This window comes from Lepidochelys kempii, chromosome 1 (assembly GCF_965140265.1).
Source record: "Lepidochelys kempii isolate rLepKem1 chromosome 1, rLepKem1.hap2, whole genome shotgun sequence".
Lineage (NCBI taxonomy): Eukaryota > Metazoa > Chordata > Testudines > Cheloniidae > Lepidochelys > Lepidochelys kempii.
In genome coordinates this window covers 304461013-304482903 of record NC_133256.1, presented here as the reverse complement: position 1 = coordinate 304482903, position 21891 = coordinate 304461013, and the positions used below count along the sequence as shown (strand labels likewise).

General features: G+C 43.3%; 1 protein-coding gene across 2 annotated transcripts in view; it reads right to left on the bottom strand.

The window, feature by feature from the left end:
* The window catches only part of CAPZA2 (capping actin protein of muscle Z-line subunit alpha 2), a 45249-nt gene that overhangs the window by 22920 nt on the left and 438 nt on the right, over positions 1-21891 (bottom strand). The gene's annotated exons all lie outside the window — the stretch shown is intronic.

Genomic DNA, 21891 nt, shown 5'->3' with positions numbered 1-21891 from the left:
CTAAGCATAAAAATTTCCAACAGATAGGGAGTTTTTGTTTGTTTAAAATAAATTCTTATTTTGGTATCTTCAGCCCATGTTCACTGACTGAAGTCAACTGGGACTTTGCTATTGATTTTACATTGAAAGCATTCAGATTAACAGGCTGATGGTACTGGTACTAAAAAAATTCATGATAGATATCAAGGACCTGCCATTTTAATGATTTTCCTAGCACAGATCCCACTGGAAGATGTAAATTAGAACAGGAAGAGAGTAAGTATAGTCATTTAAACACATTTTGAATGACTTTACCAAAAAAGTCTAAAGGAAAGGATACAAATACACTAAGAGGCACAACTAATTATGCTTTGCTTTGATTCTTTTCTATTTGTACAATGCAAATCAGTATAAATTACAAAGTCAAATGTTGGCTTTTTACAGCTTAGTTGGAGTTAAATATTTATGGTTATACAAAATTATGTTTGATTATTCTAGACAACAATGTAAAATAAAGTTTAAAGACACCATTTAAAATTAAAAAGGAGGACTTCTGGCACCTTAGAGACTAACAAATTGATCTGAGCATAAGCTTCCGTGAGCTACAGCTGACTTCATCGGATGCAAGCAGTGGAAAATACAGTAGGGGGATTTTATATCCGATTAAGTGAGCTGTAGCTCACAAAAGCTTATGCTCAAATCAATTTGTTAGTCTTCAAGGTGCCACAAGTACTCCTTTTCTTTTTGCGGATACAGACTAACACGGCTGCTACTCTGAAACCTGTCATTTAAAATTAGTTTCACATTTACAGTAGAAGTTCTATAATTCAGAAGAGATTGGTTATTTAACAGTTTAACAAGAAAAGACTGGTTAAGAGTTGGCTCAGAATTTCTTAAATTTATTACAAATACTTTTAGAAGAGTGAAAAACTCAGAACAAATGCACAGTTTAAAAGAAAACTTGCAACTCAAACTCTGATTTAATTGTTTCAAAAGGAAAACATTTTTCAGTCCCACTTTGCATAAAAGTGTCTAGATAGCAAATTCGTATTTTTTTTAAATTCTGTAATTAAAGTTAAGAAATTTAAGATTACATGTGTGTCTTCATTTTTAAAAACATCTCATGTTTAAAAACTCAGAATTCTTTGGCTTTTGAGACAATCATACAGTTTATATGTGAATTAATGTTATACAAAAGTTAGGCAAAATTATGGTAATAAGAAACAACAATCACCATATAAATTCACAGAAGAAAGTTGTTTATCAGAAACAGATCTTGCAGGTTTTGCCATAAGTGTATTTTTAACCACACAATAATGCTTTTAAGTTAAGTCAAACAAGCTAACCTAAATATACTTTGCGAAACATTGTATCTCCACCACCACCCCCATGGCTTGCTCCCCCATCCCCTGGGGCTCACCTGCCACCTGCACAGTCAGGCTGGGAGGAGCTGACATGGAGCCTGCCCAATCAGGGCACAGTGGGGCATGGCAGGGGTCAGTCCCCGGAGAGAGATGCTGGTTAGGGAAAATCGGGACACAGCGGGGTGGGGTCCGTCCCTGGAGCAAGAGGTTGGGGTGGGAAAATCAGGGCACAGCGAGGTGTGTGGGGGGATCTGTTCCCGGAGCAAAGGGCTGGAATGGGGAAATCGGGGCACAGCAAGACTGGGGGGGTGTCCATCCCCAGAGTGAGGGGCCAGGGAAATCAGGACACAGCAGGACTGGGGGGGACGGGACAGAAATGTTAACACCCACCTCCCCCCCCGGATGGCACCAGTACCTGCTTTGCAGCGCAGTCCAGTAGCCAGCCAGTTCTCTCTGGCAGGCTTGGGGGTGGTAAAAGCGACAGCTGCTAAACAGAGTGCCTCATCCAGGAGCAGCAGCTGCTGCTCTTCCAGCCCCTTGGTGGCAGAGAACTGCAAGTAACTGGACTTTATCTATGCTAACTGGATTCTGCCCGTTTTCCCTGTTCGACTGGACATTCCAGTCAAAAGCTGGACATCTGGCAACCCTATCCCTAACCCCCAATTGCCCTCCCACCCAGCCCAGAGACTAAGGTGACTACTTCCCTAAACTAAAAACAGGATGCACAGGGCTGTCCTGAGCCATCTGGCATTGCCGCCCACCCCCCGCCCCAAAGTTCCTCCATGGCCCCAGTTTGAGCCAAATAGCAGAGCTGGGGCAGAAGAATGAGTATGGGCTGGGATCTGGGCAGAAAAGCAGGGTGTGAATGAGTACTTTTGAGCTTGGAGCCAGGGGGTGAAGCTGTTGGACTACGATCCTGCTAGTGGTGCGATGTCCCTTTGGTACCTGGGATAGCATAGATGGGGGTGGAGTTCTGGGGACGGCTTGGGGGCAGGAAACTCCAGGGACCGCCACATGGCTCCAGCTCAGCAGTGACACATGGCAGTGGCTAGTGGGGTGAGGGGCCACAAATGAAAGGTTCTTGGGGAGGCCACATGCCCCCCTGATTTTGCAGGACTCCCTGAAGCAAGGAAGCAGCACTCCCCATGGCAGAAGCACTCTCCATGCATCCATTCAGCACAGGGAGGGAGGAAGCAGTGGGACAGCTGGCTGAGCTCCTCCACCCCCAACACGGGGCTGCTTTGCTTTTCCTGCTGCTGTATCATGCATTGCCTCTCACCTGTAGATGGTCTGCAAAGCAGGCAGCAGCACTGGGACTCCAGCAGAAGGGAAGGCAAAGCAGCCCAGGGAGGAGGGACTCAGCCAGCTACCCTGGTCCCTCCCTGTGCTGCACAGACACATGGAAAATGCTGCCTCCTCCAGAAGTATCCGGAGCAATTGGGGCCACGGTAGGAGGAGGTAAAGACACGTGATCCTGAACGCCCTGCCCATGCATCGCCTCGCCTCCATGTCCCACTGAAAAGCTTCTGACAGTCTGGATTTGAACTGTGGTATGCCTATTGACTACGCCAGTGTAGATGAAGACCGAGGCTATACCTCAGCCCAATTTCAAATGCATGCGATAATCTGAAACTTTTGTGATTTTAGAACTGAAATATATACAGCATTAAAACTGAACTTGATGGAGAGGGAGAAAGGGGAGTACATATATTAAATATCAAGAATTTCAAAGAAGTTTGACTTCTGTATACTTGAGATGTTCTCTTTATTACAAACTAGCTGAAGGCTCTTTTCAGCCAGAGTTGATTGACATAAAAAAAACCCTCTAGATTTCACTATCTGCAAATTCCATTCATACTAGCAATAAGCCAGCTGTTCAAAGGCCAGTATTAGCTATCTTAGGTCTTGTCTACACTACAAAGTTAGGTCGACGCAAGGCAGCTTATGGAAATGTCTGCACTTAAATTTTGCTCCCGACGACACAACTGCCCCGCTATGTCGACTTAACTCCACCTCCACAAGCAGCATAGAGTCAAGGTAGTTAGTGTAGCAGAAAGAAAGCCTAAGACATAATGCCTTGTGTCAGAGGACTGGTGTGAGGACTAAGCTAAAGTAGTGGTCAAAACTTTGCTAATATAAAGCAAAAAATCAGACTGTGAGATAAAAGCAGGCCCTGCTCACAGAAACTGGCAAAAACAGAGTTAATATTGCAAAAACACACATTCCTAAGAGGTGCTAGGCACAGAGCATTCACGCAAACATATTCCAAAAGGGTGGTACCAAAACACCTCAATACCAACACGTTCCCTTATATAAATACGCAAACCATCCTTAAAATAAGGTCAGAAGGACCGTGTAATAAATAAAAATATACAAGGTATGTGTGGCAACTGGCTACGTCAGAGGGTGTCAACTAACTACATTAGAGGGACAGTAAGTAACTTGTTTGTATTAATGTATAGAAAGATATCTCACAGGGAGCGTCTTTTGCTGGCCTAAGGGATAATGGAAAGTCCGCCATTAATTGAGCTAGTCCATTGCAAGGGGCATACATGTGTTAGTGTACTTGTAACCATTGAGCCAGGACATTAGGACTGTGCTTCATTGACAGTAAACCTGACCAAGTGCCTTTGCTATGAACCGAGTCTGGGGATTTATTGGGCAGTTCAATTGGAGCCTGCTGCACAGGCTATCTGGCCAACACCAGTACAGCACGCAAAAAGAATATGCAGCCAAACACCTAACAGTTAGGTCAACAGTGTCAATGTAGACACTGCGTTGGTTATGTCGACCGTTACTGGCTTTCAGGAGCTGTCCCCTTGCCCTACACTGACAGTACAATCAATACAAGCACGCCCGGTGAGGATGCGCACCGCTGACACAAGGAGCAAAGTGTAGACACACACAAGCAATGTAATTACTGTGGTGGCTGTATGCCAACTAAGTTAGGTCAACTTAATTTTGTAATAGAGATGACATTAGAAATGCTGTTTTCAGTCTTATGTCTTCGCTCCACCCACAAACTGTCCTCTGAAGGCATGCTATTAATCAACCAGAAATGCACTGGCTGAGCCCAAGGCTCTATTTCCTCTTCAACTACTTATACAGAATTTTTTCTTTTTTTTTATAAGATGAGATGCTGCAAACCACTACTCTTCCTGTTTCTGGCCACACTGGAAACTGACATTGGTTGAAAGGCCAGACCGTCTGCAATTTACATGCCCATATATGGTAGTGAGTAAGTGCAAGCAAAAATGCTATTACCAGCAGCTCTGAGAAAGTCAAACTACAGTACCAAATATAAAATACATTACTCCTGTTAATCAACTAACATTCAGCTACCAACAAAAAAGGCAGCAAAAAACTTAAAAACAGAACTTGTTTATAGAAAATATAAAAGATTTCAGAAAAAACTATTTGGCTTAAGTCTCTACATTACCTGGTATTCTGACAATGCCTTCCACAAGAGTTACTGATGAAAGAGACAGTAGAACATAAGATGATGCCCTGAAGTTTAAGCCAATATGTTTTGATATAGTCCCATATGTCGTTAACCTCCGACCCTTGTGCCTGGACTCCTTGGTCCCTCACATATTTCCAGTTATATTGGGAGCTCTTTGGGGCAGGAAACCATTCTTTCCTCTGCGTGTGCACAACATCCAGCACAGCAGGCTTTGGGCACTACCATAATACAAATCAATAAACTATATGTTCTATATAAAATATAGCTTACATATCAAGCAAGCCTCATTTTCTTCTAAAATGAGAAATAGGTTTTTTTGTGATTAAAAAGGTTACTCAAGTTTGCTTCACAGAACTATTACGACAGTAGAAAAAAGCTAAATGGCAGTGTTTGTCACAAATGTAAAAATGTTTTGCTATGACTTTTCAGAACCCTGCCTTTAAATGGAATTTTCTTCTAAAGCTGTACTTACTTAAAAGCTGTAGCATTCGGTTTCTAAACAAGCCCAAACTTGGCCAAATGTTGGCAGTGAAATACCCTGAAAGGTCACACTGAATGTTACACAAAAAACAGTTAGGTTTCCACTCTAGAAAGCCAGAGAAGATATCATCAGTACTTGTTGGAAGAGCAATCAATATTTTGTTTCCACTTTTACAGCAACTTTCATTGAACGATTTCAAAGCATTTTACAAAGCTTTAACTTTCAACACCTCTGTAAAGGAGATACAGTATATATGGCTCAATATCAGGGTCCTTCCTTCCATTTAGCTACATGGGAAGAGCAGGACGGACACGACCCCCTAGTGGGGAGAGGGAGGGCAACCCCCGGTTGAGAACACATAGGTTAAACAGAAGCAGATCATATTCAACAAGGTAATAATGGGATTTTATTTTCCAATAAGAACTAGAGCAGAAGAGTTTGGTTCATAAAAATCATGCCTTTTGCTAAACTGTACATGCTACTTATTGGTAATCCTTCCTCACATAAACCAGAAATCATAGAATCACAGAATATCAGGGATGGAAGGGACCTCAGGAGCTCATCTAGTCCAACCCCCTGCTCAAAGCAGTACCAATCCCTAACTAAATCATCCCAGAGATTTTTGGTGGAGAATCATACCTTCAATGAAGGCTTCATGCAGAGTTCATATTCAGCCACAGGAGGGAAGTATTTAGAGCAAGCCAGCACTCGTAAAGTATTTGGCAAGAACAGAAGCACATTTAGCATTTTTGCCTCCTTAAGCTTAAACAAGCTATTCAAAGACTCATGTACAAGACGACCAGCCACTGTCAAGTATCCATCCATTCACATAAATAGTGAAGAGGCATGCATTGGTAGGTTTATCTTTAATAAAGTTCACAACTGTTACAGCCTCATCAAGTCCCATTGTTATCCTCTTTGACACCAACGCTTCCCGGTAAACTGAACAATGTGTCCAAATGGCTTAGCTGCAGACTAAGTTCTGGTCACAGGCTACTGTGTTTTCTTGTCATAGCTTGCCATTCGTTAATGCAAATGATCAACACAGCTAAACTAATCCAAACCAAACATTCCCCCCTCATAGCATGCCCCATTAGTGGGCCCAAAAACCAGGAAGTCATGCATGGATCCTACCCACTCATACCAGAGTAATGCTGTGCAGAAGACATCTGTAGTTTCATCCGGTGTATGAAGAAGAGCACTGGTTCACCTGAACTTTTCTTGAAAGCTGTTCAGAACTAGCTGGCCAGTTTTCGATGGAGAAGGGGATTGTTTTGACTTGACTGGCAGCAGCAGATCCCAATTTAACACTGACATTTGGGGAAAATGCTGATTGCAACCTATTAGGCTGACAGCTTTTGTTATTTGCAGTGATGCACGGAGAGCTTTCGTGTTTACACTACATACGAATAATAAGAGTCTTGATTTTGTAAACTCAAGCTTTTGCTTGAATAATTCAATGGGCTTCGTTTGTAAGCCCATTGAATCATCATCATTAGTAGCTCTGCTTCTTCACTTTTAACAGCTATAGGCACATGCCAGAATCCTTCAACTGCTGCAACAAATCCTTTAAGAAACAGTAACTAAGAAGCATATTGATGTGTGTTTTGGGCCAAGCCCGCCAGAGAGGCTACAAGCAATAACTCCACAGAAGGAAGAAAGGCTAAGCAACAGAATGGTCATGACTGCTATGCTCCCTGGCTCAATGGAACACAGCAGGAAGCATGTACTGTAAGGAAGAAAACTGGAGAGGTCCCAATAGGGCAAGGAGACAAAAACAGCAAAATGCAAATCCTCGGGGGGTGGGGGAGAGACACCCCCCCTCCACACTGAATTCTGTGGCATACTGGAAAAACTGCCAGATTTTATGGCCAGAGAATAACTGCTCACAAGGCCTCACCTGAGATGAATGGAGCAAGTCACACTTATTGTTTTATGCTGTCTTCACATATAAAGTATGTCTACACTGGCAGAGTTACCACACTGGCTGTTACAGCACCGCTCAGAGTGTGCTGAAAGGAAACCACTGTTGTGTGTTCATTCACACTATCAGCTGCCTGAGCAACAGTGTGTTCACACTTGCGGCACTTGCAGTGGTATTTGGAGAGGTTTACTCTGAGCAGCTACCCCAGAGAGCATCTCTTCCTCTTCTGCTGCTAAGAGTTATGGGAAGGCAGAGGGGATTGCAGGGCATCCTGAAGCTTGTCCCAATGCCCCATGGATGTATTGCTTCGCATCCCAGCAATCCCTGTGCTTCTGTCCGCATTTGGTGCCATCTTTCAACGGTTTGTGTACTGCGCGATCTGCCTCTTTGGTCTGCAGGAATGGATCCTGCACCATTGACCAATATGCTGCTCGCTCTCACTAAGACATTATGAGTGGCAGTGGAGTTATTCCTTAAACTACAAAGGCAAGAGGAGTTCGACATGGATCTCATCACTTGTAGTAGCTACAACACGAGATTGCTTGGGTCATTCACAGAGGCACTAATCACAGTGGAACACCGCTTTTGGGATCAGGAAACAAGCACTGAGTGGTGAGATCACATCATCATGCACGTCTGGGATGATGAGCAGTGGCTGCAGAACTTTCGGATGAGGAAAGCCACATTCATGAGACTGTGTCATAAGCTTCCCCCAGCTCTGCAGCGCAAAGGCACAAGAATGACAACTGCCCTACCGTTGGAGAAGAGTGATAGTTGCACTGTGGAAGCTGGCTACTCCACATTGCTACCGATCGGTCGCTAACCAGTTCGGAGTGGGAAAGTCGACCATTCGACTCGTGTCGATGGAAGCGTGCTAGGCCATTAATCACATCCTGCTCCGAAAGACCGAGACTGGGCAACATGCATGATATTGTAGATGGCTTTGCACAAATGGGCTTCCCTAACTGCGGCAGGGTGATAGATGGCATGCGTATTCCAATTCTGGCACCAGACCACCTAGCCACTGAGTGCATTCATTGGAAGGGGTATTTCTCAATGCTTCTCCAGGCGCTTGTGGATCACCATGGGCATTTCATGGACATTAACTGGTCTGGAAAGGTGCATGATGCACGCAGCTGTCTGGTTCAGGAAGCTGCAAGCAGGGACTTTCTTCCTGGACCAGAAGATCACCGTAAGGGAAGTTCAAATGCCCACTGTGGTCCTGAAAGACCCTGCCTACCCCTTAATGCCGTGGCTTATGAAGCCGTACACAGGGCATCTTGACAGCAGCAAGGAATGGATCCACAACAGGCTGAGCAAGTGCAGAATGACTGTTGAGTGTGCTTTTGGCCATTTAAAGGCCCCCTGGCGCTGCCTATATGGGAGGCTGGACCTGGCCGATGACGATATTCCTATGCTTATAGCCACTTGTTGTACATTCTATAATATTTGTGAAGGGAAGAGTGAAAGCATCACTCAGGGCTGGACCGCTGAGGCTCAGCGTCTGGATGCTGAATTTGAACAGCCAGAGACCAGGGCTATTAGAGGGGCGCAGCACTGGGACATAAGGATCAGGGACGCCTTGAGGCAGCAATTTGAAGCTGAAAGCCATTAATATTTGTTGCTATACTTGGGAGTGCAGTACTTGTAACGCTAGGAGGTGATTGTCATTGGTGTAGATGATGCACTATGAAGGTTTAAGAAAATTGCCTGTTGCTTTGCAGGGCTCTGTTTGCTTTCAATTAATGGAATAAAGATTGCTTTCAAACCAAAACAATTCTTTTATTAAAAAACAAACAACCGGACGGAAGGACAAACAAAAAACACACCAGCACTGAGGGGAATGGGGGAAGAGAGGGTCCCAGGAAGAGGTGGGGTCCCGGGACGGTTAAAGATTTCTGTATGTCCAGGTATCATATCCAACCTTCTCTTCTGGAGTACAGTGCACAGTGCAGTGGGTACTGTACTTCAGCAGGGGTAAACTGCAGAGGGATGGGTGTTGAGTGCAGAGGGTACTGGGAGTCTGAAGGGCTTGACTGTGATGGGGGAGAAGTGGAATGCAGCGGGTACACACTGGAGCCAGGAGGTTGATAAGAGTGTGTTGGCAGTGTTGGGGGGGGGGGGGGGAAATGGGGAAGAGTTTTGCGACAGCAGTTTCAGGGGAGGGAGGGCCTGGAGCCGCTTAGTTTGCGGTGCTAGTAGCACCTGCAGCGTGTCCACGTGGCGCTCCGTAACTTTTAAGAGTCGCTCCATGGCTTCATTCTGGCACATCGGTTTGCCTTTCAGTCTCTCTTCTCGCTGTCCTCCCACTCCTTCAATTCTTGTTTTTCGGCCACAGAGTGCATCATGATATCATGCAGAAAATCTACTTTAGTTGTTCGTGGCCGCTTTCTAATTCTGTGCGGCCATTCAGCTGGTGATAACACAGAGGGAGGCTGGGCTCCCAAGGTCACTTATATGAAGCCAAAATGCAATGTTTTACAGAAGCAGTATTGTTTGCAACACACAGACCACTGAATCAGTGATTTAAAACACAGCCACTATTCACATACTTATCACTGACTGGCTGACCCCAGGCAAGCACACGAGCCACAAGACCCCCAAAATGGTGAGTAACCGCAGGGGCAGGGGAAATCAGTGTTCCAGGACTGCACTCTACACTGGGCAAGTGGCTCTTGGAGAAAGCCAGCACTGTAGAGGAGCGCTTATAATCATTACTGTCTCCACATTTTCCACAGGCTGTTCATTATGGAAGATGCCTCACTGCTGAGGGTGAGCAGGGAATCAAGGGGGTAGGGTGGGGGGGTCTTCTCCAAGACTGTGACTTCTGCCCTAGCCCCTATGGAACTTACCTCTGTGTAGCAATGGTCACTCCCCACCCTCCCCATGACAGCAGAGTGGCACAGGAAAGTTACCCTTAATGGGGCAAGAAACAGAACAGCTCTGCCAAAGAACCTGCGGCAGTGGATTGCCCAGTACCTCCATGACAGCTTCCTGGAGATCTCTAAGGCAGATTCCTGTGAAGTGAGGGAGTCAATCAACACCCTGTTCCGCTGCTCAGACTAGGCACGTGGTGGTAAGCGCATCATACAAGACAGAAGTCTACTTTCTGCAACCCTCCTGCCCCCAACAACTCACTTCAGTGACTCCCAAAATCAAAGCCACTTACCAGGGGCCTCCTCTCCTGTTTGCACTTCGCCAAGCTCTGACAGCTGTGACTGGCTAGCCTCCTCTGGGGTATAGAAGAGCTCCTGGCTGCCTGCATCTCTGACCTTCAGGTTGTCCTCTGCCTCTGTGTCTCCCTCCCCCTTCTCATCCAACATTTCCTCCTCCTGGCTCGGTCCACTCTCGACTGGCACACAAGCCACTGAAGGATCCACAGTGGCCTTCGCAGTGGAGGTGGGGGTCGCCGCCAAGTAACAAGTCCAGCTCTTTGTAGAACCGGCAGCTCATAGGTGTAGCATCGGAGCAGCAGCTAGCCTCCCACAGTTTGTGGTAGGCATTCTGCAGCTCCTTCACTTTAACCCTGCACTGCAGTGTGTCCCAATCATTGCCCCTTTCTGTCATGCATCATGAAATCTGTCCGTAGGTACCATAATTCCTATAGCTGAAGTGCAGCTGGGACTGGACAGCCTCCTCTCCCCAAATGCTGATGAGGTCTAGCAGCTCAACATTGCTCCAAGCAGGGAATCACCTGGGGCAGGCATGGTCACCTGGAAAGATGCTCTGAGACCACTGCACGCGTCACCGAGCAAACAGAAAGGGAACTTTAAAAATTCCCAAGGAATTTAAGTGATGGAGCTCAAGGTTGGTCACCTGAGGGCAGGGCAGTAGAGTTCAAACTGATGACCAGAGAGGCGAGAACAGGCATTGTGGGACACCTCCCGGAGGCCAATCACGGAGCTGTAATTGGCCAGGGTATCTACACTGGCACAGCAGTGCTGTAGCCCTGCTGCAGAAAGCTGTACGCCTCTCGTCGGGGAGGTTTTTTTTTGTTTTTTATTTTTTTTAACAGTGCTACAACTGCGCAGTTTCTGCACACTAAGTAGCTTGGCAGTGTGTACACCTTGGGAGTTACAATGCAGAAAGCTGCTTTACTGCGCAGAAACTTGCAAGTGTAGACAAGGCCTTAGACATTACGCAACTGTTAACCTTAATGGTATAAATAAAAGTATAATCTCTGCAACCTGAAGAGCTAGGAAAAAAAATCCTTGAAAGTGTAAGAATTGAAGGCAGAAAAGGTTGTGAAACCTACAGGGTTGAGAACCACTGCTTTAGGTGCTCTGAGCCTTTCCAGACTGCGGTACCCCTTTCAGGAGTCTGATTTGTCTCGCATATCCCCAAGTTACACCTCACTTAAAACTACTTGCTTACAAAATCAGACAAAAATTCAAGTGTCACAGCACACTGTTACTGAAAAATTGCTTACTTTCTCATATTTACCCCCATATAATTATAAAATAAATCTATTGGAATATAAATATTGTACTTACATTTCAGTGTGTACTATCTAGAGCAGTATAAACAAGTAATTGTCCGCATGAAATGTTAGTCTGTAGTGACTGTTAGTGCTTTTAATGCAGCCTGTTTTAAAACTAGGCAAATATCTAGATGAGTTGATGTACCATCTAGAAAACCTCTGCGTACCCCTTGTTGAGAACCACAGCTATAAAAGGATAGTGATCTATTCACCCACCAACGAAATACAGCTCTCAATGAACGATAGTAAAGGTTTAACAGCACATAATAGTACTAGTACTTAACAGGTTTGGACAAAAAGCAAATATAGTATCCAACCAGGAATTTCAGGAGAAATTTAGATAAAAGAATGCAATCACCAAAGTCATATTGAAGTATCTTCTTATGAAAATAACCATAAGCTCTTTCAAGACCACAACTGGTCAGAACCTTAATTTTAAAACTGTAGACTTCAACAGAAGCATCTAGATAGTATAGCAATGAGCACTTTAGCAAAAGCCTATTGAGCTGTTGGTTTAATAATGTCACACTACTTTACATGGAAGAATGCAACCTTAGAATGCTTCCTGAAGCAAAAGGATGGGAGCACTCTAGAGGCAGTATTTTTTAAAACGGACTAAACACAAAGCTTATGGAGAAGCAGTGCGGAACATGTCCCTGCACCCAGAAAATTCCATACCAGTAAATTTAGACACAAGATAAGAAATGCCATTTGAGGCTCCATCTAGCCCAATATCCTGTATCTGACAGTTGCCAGTGCCAGATGCTTCCAGCAATTGGAGGTTTAGGGTCACCCAGAGCAGAGAGTGTTGCATATCCCTGATTATCTTGGCTACTGATGTGCACTTGAGCTACTGAGGGACTCATGATCAGCTAATAATTTTTTCTTGTAATGCATCCATAATCAGTCCAATGACAATGAGAAGTAAGGGAAAGAAAGAGGGTTCTGTTTTTAAGAGGGTTAGATCAGAGACAGATGGCAAGAAAAAAGAGTAGGATGACAGAGGTGTCTCACACCAGTGATGGACCATGTAGCTAACTAGACCATGTTAAAAAAAACCTGTAGCAAGACAAAATTTATCTTGGTTATTTTGCATAATATTCTGCTACCCCCTAATTATTTTAGCTATTTAAATTTTAACTTCTTCAGGATATGCATCTGTCTAATTCTATGCCCATCATCAATAAAAAGCTATGAAATTAGAACTTTACTGCCATTATGACCTAGAAAGCAGAATGTGCTGTAGCTATAGTGGTTCAGGAATACTAATCAGAAATACTAATCATTGCCAGTAACTAGCTTGAAAGTGACTTGAAAGCCAAGAAAATAGTATATGTACAAAATGCAATCACAGAACTATTTATTTCTAGTATTTGCCCATTCATTTATTTTAAGATCCTTGGTCCATTGTGCCCTACATAACTCAAATTTGAAACATAATCAAAACACTTTTCTTGCATCTGATTTTTCTTTAAAAAGGTTCACTACGAGATCTTCTCTCTCAACACTTATACAAAACATCTCAAGCTAAGTGACTGGTAAAATGCCAACCTTTGTTAAAAAGCTTTAATATATTATGAGCACCTTTGCTCTCAAATAGGTTACTTAACCCATACATGACTACACAGTACTAAAGGGTAGTACTGACAGGGGATCACACACAGGGTGATCTGACATTCCCCCAGGTACCCTACTCCCTTGACGCTTGATGCTCCCTTGTAACACTAGCGCTACTGAAGACACTTCCACGCAGTTAAGATGACTGCAATGGACCACTTGGTTGACATGTGGAAGATTTTCTTCACAACCATGAGGGCTAGAATTTTTAAATGAAAGCTTACACTGTGCAGAAGTTGATTGCATGCAACTACATTTCAAGCCCTGACAGTAAGCATGCATCCAGGAGTGGGAGAAATCAGAGCTTGTACCTATGAACATTTTTTTTTATTACAGAGTGTAGCTGCAGCATGATTAGTGCAACTCAGAGTGCCATCTTAATCATAAGAACTTTTTCCCCCCACATGGCTTATAAACTCTTTCCAAACCGTGTCAAATTACAAATGGAATATTTTCAAAATATCCCATTTTCAAGAGTTAAAAACAAAAATTGTTTCAGCATCTAAGTTCACTCCCATACTTATGTTTTTAAAAAGTTTACAATTATTTATGCTTGTATAACCTTGATTCTACATGTTAAGTTAAAATTTGGCACAATACATAGCTCATGGAAAAATGCAAACTTTGCTAAGTTTTGCTGTCTAACCTGACTTCCTCTCCTACTCAGTGTTTATTTGCTAATATTAAAACAACCCAAGATGGTATTTCAAAGTAGATTTATATTCTTTGATGAATTTCAGTTAAAATATGCAGAGTGACTTAGTGAACAGGGCACTGATGTAGAGCCAAGGTCTCCTGGCTCTCATTCTGCCTCTGACCTCCTCTATTTCCCCTCCCACCTTCTAGGTTTCTTGTCTACTTAAATTATAAGATGGGGTGTGTGTGTGTGTGTGATTGTGGTAGGTCTTTAAAAGCACAGACACAAATGGACCCCACTGAGGCTTTTATACTGTAATAAACATACTAATCTGTATAAGTTATTAGTCACAAACCAACTTCGAATCATTTGAAAGAATATTAACTGCATGGAAGCTGCAAACTGATTTTTTTTTAAAAAAATCATTCATTGTTCTCTTTCAAGAATGGATGCCACAGTAAGTTTTTGATCTTCAAGCTTTAGAATTTAAACAGTTTCTTGAACTGGTCAGAACTCAGACAATTATACCTCTCATAATCAATTGGAAAATATATTTTTTCCAGTTAATCAGATGATACTGGAATGGTTAGCAACTTTTCAGCCAACCTGTGCAATGTTGATACTTCTTTCTGCCATTCCCTAATACATGGATGGCAAAAGATCTCTTTTCATCAAGCCTTCAGACATCTTTTCTATAAAGATCTGTAGACTGAACAATCCTCAGGAGTCAAATTTCAACATGCTAAGGTTTTATGCAGCCACAGTGTATAATCTCAATTCCGAAAGTTATGCAATGCTGTCTTCCTGAGTCTGCATACTGCCTGAAATAACTGCTCAGAACTTCCCCATCCATATTAAGGGGTTAACTGAAATCTGAACAATAGTGTTTAAACCAAGTCAATATGTTTATCCCATATTTCTGAACAATCTTCCACACCTTTTCAGGTATCAAAAACAAAATGTCCCATATTCCTTGACAAAACATCCTGCTTCCACTATCTCCTCCCCCAAATTCTGACACAGTTAGGCATTGCCAATACAAATATCTGAGGCACAGTGAAAATATGCAAATGAGCAACGAACTGAACAAAAAGACAGACTAGATTATTTAATTTTACATCTAATTTATTGGAAACCTCAATTTTTGCTTTATCTGACACTGCTACAAGATTTCCAGAATTTCCACAAAATCCAAGGGTTATGCAGCAGGATTTAGGTCCATCTTGCTTTATAACAAGATATTTAGCAAACTGTATTCGTTAGTTAACTAAAAAATTGACAGTGTTACAGCTACCTATAACTATGAACATACAAAATCTGTTCTTTAAACCACAGGTGACAGCAGCAAAAGAGTTTCATTTTGACTAATATGTTTTTAACATCCTGTTTAACTCCTCCAGTTCACTCCATTCCTACTTATCTGCTGTCTCCATGTCTCATCCCAATGACCTGTGCAGAGCATATAAACTTGATAGACTAAGTTTGGAAGACAAGCTGGATAGACCAGATTCAGAGGACAAATCTTTCATTAAAGTAGCAAAAATTAAAACTGTCCCCCACTGTAACTGCAGTAGGATGCCTATGACTCAAAAGCCATTTCTGGGGGAAAAAAAATAGGATTAGGGAAATACCTGAATTTCCCTGTCAGTGCCAGGAGTAAATTTAGTACTTAAAACAGATCCTAAAGGCTTGTGCCAATAGTTATAATCACAACAGGTTATGAAAGTACCCTATATTCCAAGAGATACTTTTAGTCAATGCTAATGTCCTAATTGTGTGTGTCTTATGATCATATACATTTTAAAAGGGATTTTTCTTTCACAAAAATTATGCATTTCTTATAAGAATAGAAATTCTAATTACTCATGTTAAATGAAAGCTTACCTACTGATAACTTCTGCCTGAAGCCAGCATTCCCTCATCAGCAAGTGCAGCCTCTAAGATGTGGCTCTTTCATAAAATGTAGAGTTATTTCCTGAATGTTGTTTTACCACTCCCATATAAGTGTTAAACAGACCAAAAGTATGTGGATTACCTTTCTGAGGGCTGACTTGCAACAGATGCTATCCTTTACTAATAGGCCTCAGTTAATTTATTTAGAAGCGTGTTCCCCAAATAGATAGAGTTAGGAAAAGGTCAAGGTGGGTCATGCACGTCCCAGAGGCAGGTCCCCCCGGCATGCTTTCACTTTCCCTGGGTAGCAGGCAGAAGTGTACAGAGAAGGATCTGGGCATCAGTTACAGGGCAGAGGAAGCACCTCCAGGACACGGGCAGGGCAGGGATAGGCTGCTGACTGTCCCCCCACTGGCTCTGGCTGCTTCCATTGCCCTATCCTGCTCTCACTTCCCCTGGGCAGCAGGCAATGGCATGACGAGCAGGATCTGTGCGGCAGCGGTGCAGAGGAAACCAAAAGTCCTACCTGTCTGCCACCTTCTAGTCCTACACATTGTGCCAACCACCTATGGTCTCAATCTGAATAGTTTCAGAGCTTACTGATGCTACCTTTTTAGTCATCCTGAAGTGACTATTGGAGAGCAACAAGAAGCATATCCTTTCCTCATGACCTCAGTGTTGCCTTGGCAGCACTTCCAGCCACCACTAGTACATAGAACAAGAAACCAAGTATGTATCTTTCTCAATGGGTACTGTCACTAGACCATCCATAAAATCCAGTATAGAGCCTGGTATTACTCCCTTACGTCTCGCATGTCTGCCCTCTTTTCCAGGATTATGCCTGTACTTCTGCAAACAGCACCTGTCCCACTAGTCCCCCTCTATCAGGAGGATCACCAGCAGCATGACTATTACAAGATCCTAGTCAGTTTCACTCTATTGCATCATGAGGAAAGCAAAATAGAGAAGCCGCACAAGTGTGATTTACTGCTGGGGCAGGGCAAGATTAACATGTTTCTCCTCCCCCTCTCCAGAAGCACTCCTATACTCTAGGACTAACATTGCAGCCCTATCTTGACAAGAAAAGGATGTGTATTTTCATGTGTGTTAACTCAAATGATTTATCTTAAATACTACAGAAAGAATCCCTCAAGATGCAGGCTAACAAGTCTGAAGCTGGTTAGCTGGCCACATTTTAGCCTAGAAAAAGAAAACTTGTTCTGACAGCCATAGTAAGTGCCAATGAGAGGCGAATTTGACTAAACGTGTCCACATCCACTTAGAAAACTTACTCCCAAGTCTTGCCTAGGGATCACAAGTAGTAAAAATTCTACTTGAGTAAATTGCTGGCTTAAAATATGCTCTTTGTTTAATCAGAAAAAAAACATCTGGTATACTTTTGCTGTAAAATATGAATATTTGTCTTCCGCTCAATCTACTCAAAGCATAAAATCATTCAGCAGTCATTTAAATTTAATAATGTAAGAATAATTAGCTTCATGAGGGGCACACACCTTACTGTAAAGGACAGCACAACTCAAATATTTCCATAGAGATTTAATGTAAAGTCATCCAGAATATGTTGGGGACGAGTCAACATAGGAAATCATGTTTTACCAACCTATTAAAATTCTTTGAGGGAGTCAACAAACATGTGGACAAAGGTGATCCAATGGATATAATGTACTTAGATTTTCAGAAAGCCTTTGACAAGGTCCCTCACCAAAGGCTCTTAAGTAAAGTAAGCAGTCATAGGATAAGATGGAAGGTCCTCTCATGGATCAGCATCTGGTTAAAAGATAGGAATCAAAGGGTAGGAATAAATGGTCAGTTTTCATGATGGAGAGAGGTTAATAGCAGTGTCCCCCATAGGTCTGTACTTTGACCAGTACTGTTCAACATATTCATAAATGATCTGGAAAAGGGGTAAACAGTGAAGTGGCAAAATCTGCAGATGATACAAAATTATTTAAGATAGTTAAACCCAAAGCAGACTGCGAAGAGTTATAAAGGGATCTCACAAAATTGGGTGACTGGGCAACAAAATGGCAGATTAAATCAATGTGGATAAATGCAAAGTAATGTACACTGGAAAAGAATCTCACAAATACATACAAAATGATGGGGTCTAAATGAGTTGTTACCACTCAAGAAAGAGATCTTGGAATCATTATGGATAATTCTCTGCAAACATCCACTCAACATGCAGCAGTCAAAAAAAGCTAATACAATGTTAGGAACCATTATGAAAGAGATAGCTAACAGGACAGAAAGTATCATAATACCTCTATATAAATCCATGGTATGCCCACATCTTGAATACTGCGTGTAGATCTGGTCACCCCATCTCAAAAAAGATATACTGGAATTGGAAAAGGTACAGAAAAGGGCAACAAAAATGATTAGGGGTATGGAACAGCTTCCGTATGAGGAGAGATTAAAAAGACTGGGACGTTTCAGTTTGGAAAAGAGAAAACTTAAGGGGTCTATAAAACCGTACTAGTGTGAAGAAAATGAATAAGGAAATGTTATTTACTCCTTCTCATAACACAAGAACTAGGGGTCAACCTAATAAAATTAATAGGCAACAGGTTTAAAACAAACAAAATGGAAGTACTTCTTCAAACAACACAGACAACCTGCGGAATTCTTTGCCAGGGGAGTTGTGAAGACCAAAACTATAACAGGGTTCAAAAAAGAACTAGATAAGTTCATAGAGGATAAAGCCATCAATGGCTATTAGCCAGGATGGGCAGGGATGCAACACCATGCTCTAAGCATCCCTAGCCAGTTTGCCAGAAGCTGGGATGGGACAGAAGGGGGTGGATCACTTGATGACTGCCTCTTCTGTTCATGTCCTCTGAAGCACCTGGCATTGGCCACTGTCAGAAGACAGGATACTGGGCTAGATTGACCCACTATGGCCATTTTTACATTCTTAATAAGGTGTGTAAATAAGTAATACAGTAATAGATGCTCAATAAGTAAAAAAAAATAGTGTCATCTGGGAAGCCTGATCTTTCAAAAGAATACTCATGGAAGCTATATGGGTTATAGCGTGTACTAGACACCGCTGCTTTGGAAAGGACAAATGCAGGTCAGATAGGATATCTGATTATACCCAATGAATCTTATCAAACAGTTTGATTTTCCCTAACTGGTGAATGTGCCTCCTTTACACAAACTGAAAACTTTCAAGCATCTCAGCACTTTGTACTCACACCAGCCTACTTTTGTAAACTTGCAATATTACCCTTTTTTTGTATTGTCCAACCAGACAAACTCCAGGGCATGGAAAACACACACTCACCTAGGACAATCAGAATTTTGCACAGATGACAGGGTTGAGTTGGGTACCAGGAAGTCACTGCCTCTATCTTCGCAAGAAAAAAAAAAAGAGACACTCATATGTCACTCTTAACAAAAGAGGAGAGACATACAGGAAACAGAGAGCCTCTAAGCTGCCAGTACGTTTCAGGAGGGCACAGAAAGCACCGAAGGTGCACCACTTCTCTTTAAAGACCAGGGGCAAAGCGACTTGAGCCAAGGCTAGGACAAGGAAAAGGGTTAACCCACCCGAAGAAGAGTTTGTGGGAGGCACAGGGCTTCCTCAAGGGCTGAAGCTCTGTCGTCCCAGATGGGCCCTACACCGAGACCCAGTATTACCTTATAGCTAAGGCTACGATTTAGTCATGGAGGTCGTTGAAAGTCACGAAATCTGTGACTTCCAGTGACCTCAGAGACTTCAGCCTGCAGCAGCTGGGAGCCACAGGGACAGGGGTTGCCGCCATGGGGAGTAGGGGCCCCCCCCGAACCACAGGGGAACCCAGCAGCTTCTAACCACCATCAGGGGTGGGGAGTTGTCACGGCGGGGGCACTGCGGAGCTCCCAGCACACCCCAGAGCTCCCAGCCGCCACAGGACCCCTGGAACTGCAGGCAGCAGTAGTATCCCAGAGCCCCCAGCTGCTGCAGGCAGCAGGGGCTGTGCAGCTCCTAGCCACTGCACAGTCCCGCTGTAGGGACCCACTGATCCCCATTTTGTTAGATATTTTTAGTAGAAGTGATGGACAGGTCACGGCTTCTGTGAATTTTTTTTTTATTGCTCTTGACCTGTCTGACTGTTACTTAAAATAGCCATGACAAAATCTGAACCTTACTTATAGCAGTGGAGTGCACGTCATTTATTTCATGAGCCTATAATTTATTACTGAGAAGGAAGTAGAGAGTCCAGAATTCATTTGTATACTTTTTGAGGAAAGGAAGAGAAATCAGAATTGCAGGAATCAGAGTAACAGCCGTGTTAGTCTGTATTCGCAAAAAGAAAAGGGGTACTTGTGGCACCTTAGAGACTAACCAATTTATTAGAGCATAAGCTTTCGTGAGCTACAGCTCACTTCACTGAGCTGTAGCTCACGAAAGCTTATGCTCTAATAAATTGGTTAGTCTCTAAGGTGCCACAAGTACCCCTTTTCTTTTTGCGAATTGCAGGAAGAGACCTCAGAACTTCATTAGATTAGTGGTAGGAGAGAAAAGAGCCTAGACTCCATTAGCTAGAGTGAGAGTCAATTGATTTGAGGGGCAGAATTTATTACTGTAACAGAGCAAAGTTATGGCAATGTAGCGACAAGTATTTCTCAGCCAGATAAGTAGATGTTGTTTCCAAGTTTATCCTTAGGTATGTATGTCAATATAGGGTTGCCAATCCTACAGGAATGCCCTGGAGTCTCCATGAATTACAGATTAATCTTTAATTAGAGATTATGTCATGTGATGAAACCTCCAAGAATACCTCCAACCAAAATTGGCAACCCTTCTACCCAGAGGATGCCAAAGTGTCTTTGTTTAGTGTTATTTTTATTTCCCTATGTTTTTTTAAGCAACTTTTCCAGACAAGGTTTGGACCAGAATATTCAAATGTGTATCTTTTAGCGTTTATGGTAGCTAATCTTACCTATTCTGCTGCTTTTGACATCACAAACAGGAACAGTACTCAATGAATTAAAAGAATAAACTGCAGCCTTAAAGTCCCCATCCTGAGAAACTATGACCCACCCTATGTTCTGGTGCTAAACTACTATACTTCTCACAACTCATAGTGACTTTTCATTTAGCCACCTGCTTCTGAAATTCAGTTCTAGCAGGCCTCAGATATGAAGGAAAACTCCTACATTACAATTAACAGTAAGGCATTTTAAAAGTCTTCCCTTTAATTTCAAGGGAATGTAAGACCTCTCTCAATTGCTTAAAATCTCCCACACTTGAGTTGCCTCCACAACTTCAGCAGCTCTGAAAACTTACATTTCTTATAGATGAGTGACAGTTACATAAAGACATGAGAGCTGTACATCAACCATCCTCTAGACATCTCCACACCCTGCCTCCAAAGCCTCCTTTTCACAGGCAACTGTAATGAGCCTCCCTCCAACAGAGGAAGGACAGACGAAAAGAAGAAGAGCAGCTTTAACACTTGGGTTTTACAAGCTGCCCCTTCCCTGAAGCACCATTTTAGGAAGCTATTTTCAAGCCACAGAGACCAACTAAGCAAAGAAAAAAATCAAATAGCCAGGGAAAGATTATAAACAGTTCACTGAGCCACAACCCTGTCTCCTGGGAGAGTATTTAAGCTCTGTCCTTATAATTCATCCCCAAGGGTGGGATCTGAATTCCCTACCCACTCTCCCCCAGCAACGGGGATAGGCGATACACCACACCCCCAAAACTCTCCTCCACCCTGCCAGAAGTCTCCCTTTATTTGACCCCCGGAAGTGAAGGGAGCCACTAGACACCGCCCAGAAACCAGCCCCATTAGTCTCCCTCCCTACAACGCGGAGTGGGGAGAGACACGGAACTCAGCCCTTACACCCCAGCCTGCGAGGAGCTCTGGAGAGAGGGAGCTCCCAGGCAGGCCGCCGGAGTGGGGCGAGGGGAAGGGCCCCTTTCCGAGACCCCGCCACTAGGCTCGCTCTCCCCACGCCCCTGATCAATAGGAAGCCGCCGCCCCAGGGCGAGGATCGGGCGAGCCCCGGAAAGCGGGGGGGGAGGGAAGAGGAAA